Below are 11,391 nucleotides of genomic sequence, written 5' to 3'. Positions count from 1 at the left end.
AAGACTCTCCATAGGATCTTGGAAATTCCAAGGAACTTAGGAACTCTGTGTCAGGAAATAGTGTCAAAGATCAAATATTAGAACAAAAGATGTTCCTAGTGCTCTTATCATTTAGGAAATAACAAGGATTTCAGGGGATCTGTGCCAGGAACCAGGAGCAAAGAAGTGGACATCTTGCCCAGTATTCCACAGGACCCACCCACAAGGATGCATTCTGCGGGGATAGCCTGTCCATTCTGCTTTATCAAAATAGTTTCATTCCCTAAAAAAGAAAAAAATATATTTAAAGGAAAGGAAAAAGATGAAAGAAAGAAAGAGACAAACAAACAAACAAAGAAATTAAAGAAAGAAAGAAAGAAAGAAAGAAAGAAAGAAAGAAAGAAAGAAAGAAAGAAAGAAAAGAAAGAAAAGACCACAAAAAGCTTTACATTATCAAAAACTACATTTTAAAAGCATTGGTTTCAATGGTAAATTTTTTTATTACTACAAACTAAAAATAATAAATTGGATTGTTAAAAGTGATCCAAAACAAACAAAGCTTAGCATTATTGAGCATATCTTGAATCTAAGTCCAGTCTCAAGTCATCTAATTTCTAGGCCTTTGCAATAAATTGCAGTATGGTTTAATGAGCACCAACAGTCAACCAAAGAACAAAACCAATGGAGAAGCCATCCTCTTGGATGGAGCAACTGGGGGTTCCTGCTCTGCCTTTACTGTAGCCTTTATACACATGGTACTAGTTCAGGATCATGGGTGCATTACAGTTGATAGCCATGTGGAGGTAGTGGAGTGCAGTAGTTACGGCTCCATTCTAATCCAAAAGCTCTGCTTAATAGCTAGATGACCTTGGACGACTGACTTCATCTCTCCAAGCCTTGGTTTCCTTATCTGTGAAAAAGATAAGTGTTGTAGTTAAGAGATAATGCATATAAATAATTTTGCCCTGCCCTGTACTGCAGCAAAGTAAGAAAGAGCTTCATAGATATTCTTCAACAATATTGTCTCTATAGTACATCTCATCTTTCCTGAATAAATGGTTACCTAATATCCAAGTCTCATTATGACAACTCTTATGGAAGAGGATATGTTTATACTCATTTATACAATTTTCTGTGCATGGACATTCACAGGCCTATTTTTTTTTTTAATAATCAGTTCATGTATATGTATGAAATCTCTTTGAAAGGATACACTTTGGTGAGGGTAGGAAGATTACTTTGTACTCTATATCCTTCAGAGCCTTTCAAATATCATAAAATGCATTAGAAAATATGTAGACAAAGTAAGAGACAAGCACTAAAGGTGTGAACAGACAATTCACAAAAGAGGAAGTACCAATAGCTAATAAACCATAAAAAGAGAATCCATTTGTCAACAGTTAGCTTAGCTGATAACTTTTAATTTAGAGTATCCCATGTTTACAACAGGTATTTTCATGCTGTTTTCATGAGAGTATAAATTGGAGAAGTAATTTTGGAGAGCAATGTAGTAGTATCCTATCAAAACTAGAATTGTGCATAACTTATAGGCATAACTTATAATTTCTATAAGTTATAAGTTATAACATAACTTATAGAAATACCAATTCTCAGCATCTTTCCTACAGAAACCCTTATGCGTGTGACTGAGTATATATATGTACAAGGACGAACATTGCAGCATTGTTCGTAACAGTGAAAAACAGGAAGCAAGTTCAATGTCCACCAATACAGGAATGTTTAAATAATCTATAGTACATCTATAGCGTGGAATACTATGCATCAAATAAGAGAATGAGGTATGTCTATGCGCATTGACATTGAAAGATCTTCAAGTCATATTAAATGGAAAAGCAAAATAGAAAATAATATGATAGGCTACTATTTATATAAAAGAAGTTTTAAACTTATAAAATGCGTTCCTTTTATATATGTACATATATTTATATATTGTAAATATATGGTCTAGAAAGACAACCCCAGATTTTTAACAGTTGTTACCTCTGGGAGAGGAATGACCCAACACTACTGCTGGACCGTGTCACTTAACACATTTATGAGAATTTTTTTAAGGCTCCCTTTCTTCCAGACAACTTACTGCCATCTGCTGGAAAAAGATGATTAAAAAATGTGCTGACTTACCACCTTGTGAATAGTGCCCCCTAGGATTGTTCGGGATTCAAGCCACACAGTCCTGCTGTGCTGCCTTCGAGGACATGCCGTTTTAGTGTAATAATTGACCTTTTTACAATGAGACCGAGGTCAAATTTTATTCTGAGGTCTATACAAAATAAGTGAAGTTGGCCACATGGATAAACATCAGTTAGTTTTCAGTGTGTTACAATTTAGCATGTCACACATTTCTGTGTACAAAGGCCAGTGGGGTGCCAGTGCAATGAGGTGTGTGGGTTATGTCACTACCAACATCGGAGACTTGCTTCTCCCAAGTGCAGCATTTGAGCAGCTGCTCAGCAACTCTTGGGTACCAGACAGGACAAATTAATGACCTCTCAAATCCTTCCTTTTGGATGGCAGGCATGTGATCAATTCTCGCATAACAAAGCATCATTTTTCAGCAGTATTAGGCATCTTATTCTCTGCTTCTCTTTATGTTTTAAATCATGTTTTAGAGGCACCAGCAATTGGTAAGATACTTGTAGCAATTGCTCAAGGCAGCTTAGAACATTTTTTGCAATATTAAACAGCTTAAATTACTGTTAAATTTCTGTCTATGTGGGTTTGGGCATAACGGTGAAATACGATACTGATTCTTTATACTGGCAACTAAATTAACACTGAATGTTAGAGTTGTGATGAATTTTGTTTGTTTGAAAATATTTTAAAAGATTTCATTAATTTTTCAAGAAAATCAATTTTCAATCATCAGTTTATTTAAATAATTTAATTTAAAATGCTTATGTTTATTAACTATATTTTATTTTTGCTTTTTAATTTTAATAGGTGACAATGAGTGTTTTAGAAGAATAACTTTTGGGAAAAACCCAAAACTTTTGATAAAAATATATTCAAATTTTGTCCATTTTGACTATAGTTACATTTTATTTTTAATTCTATAGATTATTATTGTCAGTAGAAGACAAATATGTGAAAATCTTGATTATAATAAAATAAAGCTAAAATAAAGAAAAATAACTGTGGAGTAAATATATAATAATTTATTAATTCTGATGTATTTATTTTATCACTCATACCAATATCTCCAGACCATCAGCAGGACACCCAGATGCCCAATAATAATTAAATTCTGTCATCTTTGATATTTTACCAAACGCCGATCACATGAAAACATGACTGTGAACATATTTTTCAATTTTGACGTTATGAAGGTAGATCTGTCAATGTAGAAGAATAGATTATATTTCATTTAACAGTTTGTCAACTTGATTTATAACTCGTAAATATTTAGATATATGATATGCATGTCTCCATTTTACTCTTGGCCCAAGACATATAAAGGTTAGGGGCACATTTATGGATATATATGCATATCCATAAATACATATGTGCAAAATAAAATTAACATCACATCATACAGTATAGCATAGAGAATATACTCAATAATATTGAAATAATTATGTATGGTGCCAGGTGGGTACTAGACATATTGAGGAGATCGCTTTATAAGTTATATAAATGTCTAACCACTATGTTGTACATCTGAAACTAATATAATCCTGAATGTCAACTGTAATTGAATTTTTTTCTAAATGTAAAAAAATCGCATCATACAGAAATATCATTTCAAGATGCATCAGAGACCTAAATGTGAAAGGTAAAACTATTAAGTTTCTAGATGAATATTCAGGAAGCTATTTGCTAAACTATGAGGTAGGCAAAGATTTTTTTAAACAGGGCATAAAAAGCATTCACATTCAAGAAAATTGTGATAAATCGGACTACAGTAGAATTAAGATATTCAGTCCATCAAAGGATTCCATTAAGAGAGTGAAAAATTAACCAGAGTAGGAGAAGATATTTGTAATATATAAGCCTGACAAAGGACTTGTATCCAGAATATATAAACAACTTTTTGAAATCAATTTTTTAAAAGTCAGATAACTCAATACAAAAAATGAACAAATTCTTGAACTCCCAGAAGATGATATTCAAATCAACAATAAACATAGCAAGGTGTTCAGCCTTATTGTTTACCAGGGCAATAGTCATTAAAACTGCTGACCAGAATAAGAAAACAATACTAAATTTTGCTGAGGATGTAGAGCAACTGGAACTCTCATAATCCACTTTGGAAAATCCTTCGATATTATCTGCTAAGGCTGAACATACGCATACCCTATGGTCTATTAAATGCTCTCCCAGATATATTCCAAACTTAAATGCACATACAAGTTCACTAAATATGTATAAGAATGTATAGAAATGTTCATAGCAACACTGTTCATAATATCCCCAAAGAGTCAACAACCCAAATGACCATCAACATCGAGAGATAAAGTGTGGTGTATGCATACATACAACACTGGGAGCGAATGCACCTACTGCTATGCATAGCAATTTGGATGACTCTTATAGTATAATGTTCAGTGACAGAAGCCAAACACTAAAATGTATATAAAAGACACAATAGGCAAAAGTGTAGCATTATTAGTCATGGCAGTGGGAGTTTGTGACTGGAAGGGACATGAGATAATATTCTATTTCTTGATCTGGCTAGTGTTTACACAATTGCATAGGGGAGTGGATGCATAGAGGCAGACAAAGGGTCTGATCTGATTCCCCTCACATATCATGCAGTTCAGCCCTTGCCCAGCAAAGAGACTATTGCATATGATCTGCCTTCTGTAAATTCTTTATACTCCCCATAAAGATTTTTCCCAGGATTCCTTCTTGGGAATGGGAAACTGTTGGCTCTTAACTGAAACACTTTGGTAATTCTCCAGGACTAGGTCCTCAAGGAGGATCACATGCCCCAAAATGCTCTACTGTGTGAGATGTCTTCCCCTTTACACTATATTACACCCTGGAATAACCTCTAAAGTCAATTCTGTGGTTTTTTGCTGGACCTGACAGAGATCCCAGCCTCCCTTTTATGAGTGTATGTTTTCATTGCTTCAGCGTTTGGCAATTTTCTTTTCACCACCTCTTAAGTGTCCTGGTAAGCATCATTGGAAAACACAGATGGAGCTTCAAGAACTTCCCTGCTCCACATTTATATGAGCATGACTTGCAACAATAAGAGCAATATGACTTCCATGAAGGTCTACATTCACAGGGATAGGTTTTCCCTGGGCCAACCATAGCCTGGCTTTACAACCCTGTGATGCATGCTGGAGCCATTAATGAAAGATTTTATTTAGCTGAATCCATCAAAGTGGAATAAATGGTTTTCGTGAGCAAAATTTTCTACAATCGCAACCAGATGTTACTACTCATTAATTCCCACACAGTGATACATTTCTTATTCAACACACCTTGCATGCGGTCTCCTGAACGCTGCCAAGCTACCCTCACCTCCTGATCCAGAAACACAACGATAATCTACTACCGGTTATCTGGCATCATTATCATTATTACTGGGGCAGCAGGAGATTCCTGGAGTTAATTAAAAGAAAAAGAATAGAGAATGAAGCCAGGCTCAGGGATGAGCTGGAATGGAGTGGGGAGTCTTTTGTGTATATGACTCAATCTTTTTTTAAAAGGAAAACTCGAATTTGATGGTTCATTATTTTGTCTGCACGAAAGTAGGTTATGTTCAAAACATCCAAGCTAGCATCAAGGTAACTGTTAACAGGTAACTTCAACAAGCTGGCATCGAGGTAACTGTTAACAGGTAACTTCAACAAGCTGGCATCAAGGTAACTGTTAACAGGGTCGGGGCTGTAATGAAGAGCCTGACTCCTTGTTTATTCTTTTAATGTTTCCAACAGCTTTTAAGTCTCACACTTTCTTCTTCTCCTTGTGTCCCACAGCTGAGCAAGCTGATAAGAAAGTCTGGTGCATTCCCTTTTGGCATCAAGAGGAAGTTCAAACACTAGGAATCCTCATCTGGCCTTATCCCCAAACATCATAATATCCCCAAGCCAGTCTCCTGTCCCTGCTCTCTCAAGCTATTTCAGACTTGCTTGGGAGCCACTCTACTCTACCCAGTGAGTAATAAAATTGTCCATGCCCTTGCGGGCGGGGCGGGGGGGGGGCGAGAATCCATCTTATTTCTTCTGAGTGGCCACTACAAATACCCTTAGCAAATATCTCTTGTCTCGAATACTTGAGTAATGTTAAAAAAGAAAATTCAACTCTAATTGGTGTTACTAAGTGATTACTGGAAAAACTACAGGCCCTAAATGACATCACTTGTGTTAAAATCCCAAGATACCAAACCTAGATTTAATACAGAACCTAATTGTAGTTTCAGCCCCTCCCAGGAGTAGAATTCTAAACCAATCAGCCTGGATTTCTTGGTCTACGCTGGTGAGGTGAACTGCCTGATAAGATTTCCTTGCCCCCTACCCGTTACACATTAGGACCCTTTGGCTGCATCCCACATAGCAACTAGAAGGGACAGAATGGACGGTTTTTATAGGAAGAAGGATGGAGCAAGGGAGCTCAACAAAAGGAAAGAAAGGATTTTTTTTAGACCTGAACATTTTTTGAGGGGAAAGGAAGAGCAAGGATTTTTATTGTGAACATTGTCTCTTCTTTTTTGGAGTGGGAAGCATGGCGGGAATGAAGAGGGTCCACGTGATACATTATCTCATTGGTATTGGCCAGATAATTCCAGATTGGTTCATTAAGATCACATTCCTCGGAGATGTTGAAACTACAATTAGATCAGATATTAAATCGAGATTTAGTATCATGGGCTTTTAGAGTGAATGATGCCATTTTGCGCTTGTGATTTTCTCCATAACAATAATTAATTTGTACAGATATGCTACTGATGCACTAGAGTTTAAAATAACCCCAGATGAAGGCCCCCAAAAGAGCTCTATCTGTAAGTATAAAAAATGGTACATCTACATCAATGCCCAGATCATAAAGTTTTGAGTTGTCACCTGCTTAAGAGCAGAATCTCAGCTCTCCTTTTCCCAGCCCCTCCCTTGTTATTTTAGAAGCCCCCAAAGGGAGTCCTTATGTGCATCTATAAACCTGTCACCCTCAGCTCTACCTGGAATCACCACATTTTTCCTTTCCTGCTCTAATAATCACATGTTGCTATCCATTGCCCATAAAGTTACTTTGTGAAAGTTCTCATTTGTTGCTATGATAAAGGCTGTTAAAAACAAACAAACAAACAAACAAACAAACAAAACCCAACCAAATTCAGCCAGGTAAATTTGGAGATCTAATTGGTTTTATTAAGTGATTCATGAATCAGGCAGTATCCCATTGAGCAACTAGAAGAGTGCTCCGAAAAGTTGTCAGCATCGAAAGTGTATTAGACAGAAGAGAATGGGATTAAGAAATTAAGAATGGATTCTTTCAGGCAAGGACACCATCCTGCAGGGGAAGGCAGGGGGTCTTATCAGGCAGATTATCTCACCAGAGTGGATCAGGAAATTCCAGGCCGATTGGTTTAAAATTCCACTCCTGGGAGAGGCTGAAACTATGATTAGGTTAGGTATTAAATCTAGGTTTGGTATTTTGGGATTTTAACACAAGTGAAGTCATTCGGGGCCTGTAGTTTTTCTTCTTAATGAGACAAATTGGAAGAGAACCTCTGTCTCTTTCTTCTTGTGGGTGTGTCAGCCCTGACTCAGCCCTGATGTTCTCCCACAAGCTCTCCAGTGGCATGAGACAGACCCTTCGATCAAATCCCCCCACAGCTATGTCACTGCACAGGAGAAGACAGTTGGGCCTTTTCCTCCATACAAGCAGGCTTTAAAGATCGTCTCAGGGACTCAGACAACTTGACAGCCTCAGAATGGTTTCCTGTGAGCTTACATCCCACGAACCATGGTTTTTTCTTGTACCCAAGCTGGCACCAGCACCACTTGATAAACCTTCCGGCGACACCTGGTCTCTGCCTCCACAACCTGTTCATAAGCTGGAGGCCGCTGGTGCTTTTTTTTTACTTGTTATTGCCATGATATGAAATAATCATGATTACCAATTGTCTCCATTTCAAGGGTATATATATATTGTTTAGATTGGTGAGAAATGGAAATTTTCTCTTTGTTTTATAACCAGAAACGGAACTTTTTTCCTTTGTTAGCTCACAAGCAAATAAGAATAACTGAAAGTGGACTTTGCTTCTCAATGACTGTCTGCTCTTCGGAGCACTGCTACCATAAGGTGAAACCCAGAACCAATATAATATATAATAAAATACAATAATAGTAATGAAATATAATATATCATGTAAATGTAAACTAGTAGTAAAATGTCATCTGTTAAGCCTTTTCACAGGCACACGAATTCTCTTAAAATATAAATTAATTCTTCTGAACAGATTTTTAAAATCACCTCCCTGAATTTCAGCTGTCTCGTCTTTAAAATGGGAATAAGTCCTTATCCGCCCATCTGAAAGATTTCTTTCGAGAACCAAATGAAATCATCCGTGCTGACATAGTTTGTGAAGTTAACAGCTGTACAAATGTACAGTTTTAGTTTCGAGTTATGAAATATTTCTAGATCCATTAGTATTCATTCATATTTATAGCTATGAAGATCTCCAACCGGCTATTTGTGTCAAGCCAAAAATTATCATTTTAGATATAATAATAATTATAATTACTTAAATAAAAAATAATAACAAACACTATATACTACACATTGTTTTGAGAGCTTTATGTACATTAATTTATTTAATATCCATAAAAATTTATGAGGTAGTACCATTATTTTCTCCCTTTTATTAATGAGAATATTGAGTTAAATTAATTATTGAGTTATATTGATGAGAATATAGAGATTTTAAGTAGCTGGCTCAAGGTCACACAGCCAGATCCTTGTGTAAATGAAATTAAACAAACAAAATACGGTGAGCGTCTGATGTGATGCAATCAGAAATATACAATATCACCTATTCAGTATTCTTGCTAAAAGATTATGTACAAAGTATTGCATTCCTTTGTTTTCTCAAAATCTAATTATTATTGAGTCCTAATCCCATCAGACTGAGGAGAAATTCAGTCTCAGTCAGTCTCTCCTTTACCTTCCCCACAAAAATCTGGAGGGCTTCAGGTCACCTGGAAAACAACAGAGGACCTCAGATTTCTAGGTCATATCTATTCCATCAGTCACTGCTCACATTCTCATTTCCAAGCCACGTGGTTCTCGCAGTCTGGCCACCCTGAGAAGTGTGTCTGGACGTAGCCTGCCCAGCCCCTCCAGGGGACTCTACCCAGTTTGGGGCCTGTCGCTCATCTCTCCCGGGATCTATTACAGATCTGTTCCCTTTCCCCTCCTGGATTCCTAGCATCATCTCTTCACAAAAGGCAGGACTAGCCATTTCCAAGCAGTTTCTTTCCTCAAGTCCTGTAAAAAAGACATAAGACAAAGACATTTAAAGAGTCCAACTACCTGTTCAGAGTGCAGGATAGGGAAAGTCAAGGAGAACAAAGCCTAGTTTAATAACACCTTAAGAAACTATCCGGTCCCACATCTAAGTGGTCCAAGTGATAACTCAAGACCAGATTCTTGCTGGTTCTAACAAAACGGTCGTGAAATTCCCTATAAGATGATGCATGGTCTGTATCAGATGATGTGGGGCAGATTCAGTCACAGCAAAACCATACCACATAAACACATAAAATCTAAAAAATGATTCTGCATCTAAAATCTTGATTGATTTATTGTCCAACTTGAAAAAATAACTAAGTAGAAGGTTTCTAAGTAGGCCACCAAGTAACCAGGTTCTCACAAAACACCTCTGGAGCAGAGACCAATAAGAAAAGGATAATTCTGCATTTTTCCCCCTTAAAGATCTTCCTCTGATGGAACTCTTACAATAGATTTCTGCCACAGAGTAAAAGCCAATGTCCTTTAATGATCTACAAGCTCTACGTGTTCTGCCTCCACTATCCTTAATCAATGTTAGCTTTAAAATTTATCATCGAAAGCTTAAGGCCCCATCTGGGGTGACCAGTGTCTTGGTGTGATCACAGCAATTTGGGATGTCATGCACAGAGATGAGATTCTAGAAATTTGCTTTTGTCTGTAACCCAGAGTTAAGCAGACAGACTTAGAGAGTATATAACTTTTCAGCGCAGGTGACAGGTATGTCCTCTACCCACTGTATTCCTTTTCTGCCCCGGGGTGGCAGGATTTACTGACCAAAAGTCTGACTGGAAGAATGGAATTAGTGTATGGATTATGATGGGGGTGAGGGAGTATCAGATTGAAGGTGTATTTATTTCATCCATGAAGTGGACCCTCTCATCCATTTCTGGTGGGAATACAGGTTGGTATACCTTGGGGCAATGAAGCACACTATATTACATTTTAAAATGTATATACCCTTTGATAGAATAAGTTCACTACTAAGAATATAGTGTGTAGCGGGAAGGTGAAGTGGGTAAAGGGGACTTTGGGTGGTAAATACACAATAGAATATACAGATGTCAAATGATAATATACACCTGAAAATTATATAATTGTATTAACCAATGTTATCCCAATAAACTTAATTTTTAAAAAGTTAAAAAAAAAAAAAGAATATAGTGTGGCTCTCACTTATGCAAAGGACTTATATCCAAAGATGCTTACTGTATCATTGCTAAAAAATAATCTAAATGTTCCTTACCAGGTGAGTTAGTTATAAACTGAAAATGACTGATTTCTAAGGTGAATGTTTAACTACTTGGTTAAAGGTTACATAGAGAAACTATTCCTATACTTACAGACCCCAGAAAGGACATAAAAATTGGCAATTGTGGGTAACCATGAATAAACTACCTGGGGCCACCCCTACCACTTGGGCAGCAGCGGGGCACATTGGCTCAGAGGTCAGTAGATGAAATCTGTTTAGCATCGCCTATGACAGAGAATACTGCAAAGCCCTTTGACTGGCCTTTATCTCTTTGTCTCTGGAAATTTCCGCCCTACTACCATGAAAAGAATTTAGGGCAGTGTAATTAGATTAAGCAAACAGGTTGGGAAGCCAGACCAGCTGGGTTCGAATTCTAGCTCCACTGCTTATAAACTGTGCAACTTTAGGCAAGTTGATGAACTTCTCTGTGACACAATGTTCTTGTCTGAAAAATGAGGATCATAAACAGAACATATTCAGAGAGTTGTGAGGAGGTGTGAATGAGTTAATATATGTAGGAACACAGTAACTACTAAAATAAAAAACCAAACTATTAGTATGACTAGACCCAGAAAGGGAAATAAAGCCATCTCTAACTCTGGCAATCTTAAGGGACGTTTCTTTTTCTTTTTTTTCTTTTCTTTTCTTTTTTGTTTGTTTGTTTGGTTGGTTTTTGTTTT

General features: G+C 36.8%; 1 long non-coding RNA gene across 1 annotated transcript in view; it reads right to left on the bottom strand.

Annotated features, from left to right (window-relative positions):
• Nucleotides 1-11,155, bottom strand: part of LOC111740868 — a 21,115-nt gene extending 9,960 nt beyond the window's left edge. The window contains exon 1 of the long non-coding RNA XR_002780793.1: nucleotides 11,146-11,155. This is a non-coding gene — a long non-coding RNA (uncharacterized LOC111740868). The remainder of the gene's footprint in view (nucleotides 1-11,145) is intronic.
• Between the last annotated feature and the right edge of the window lie 236 nt (nucleotides 11,156-11,391).

The sequence above is a fragment of the Pteropus vampyrus genome, unplaced genomic scaffold, assembly GCF_000151845.1.
Source record: "Pteropus vampyrus isolate Shadow unplaced genomic scaffold, Pvam_2.0 Scaffold69, whole genome shotgun sequence".
Lineage (NCBI taxonomy): Eukaryota > Metazoa > Chordata > Mammalia > Chiroptera > Pteropodidae > Pteropus > Pteropus vampyrus.
The sequence above is the reverse complement of the archived record's forward strand: the minus strand, read 5'-3'. Positions and strand labels throughout refer to the sequence as shown.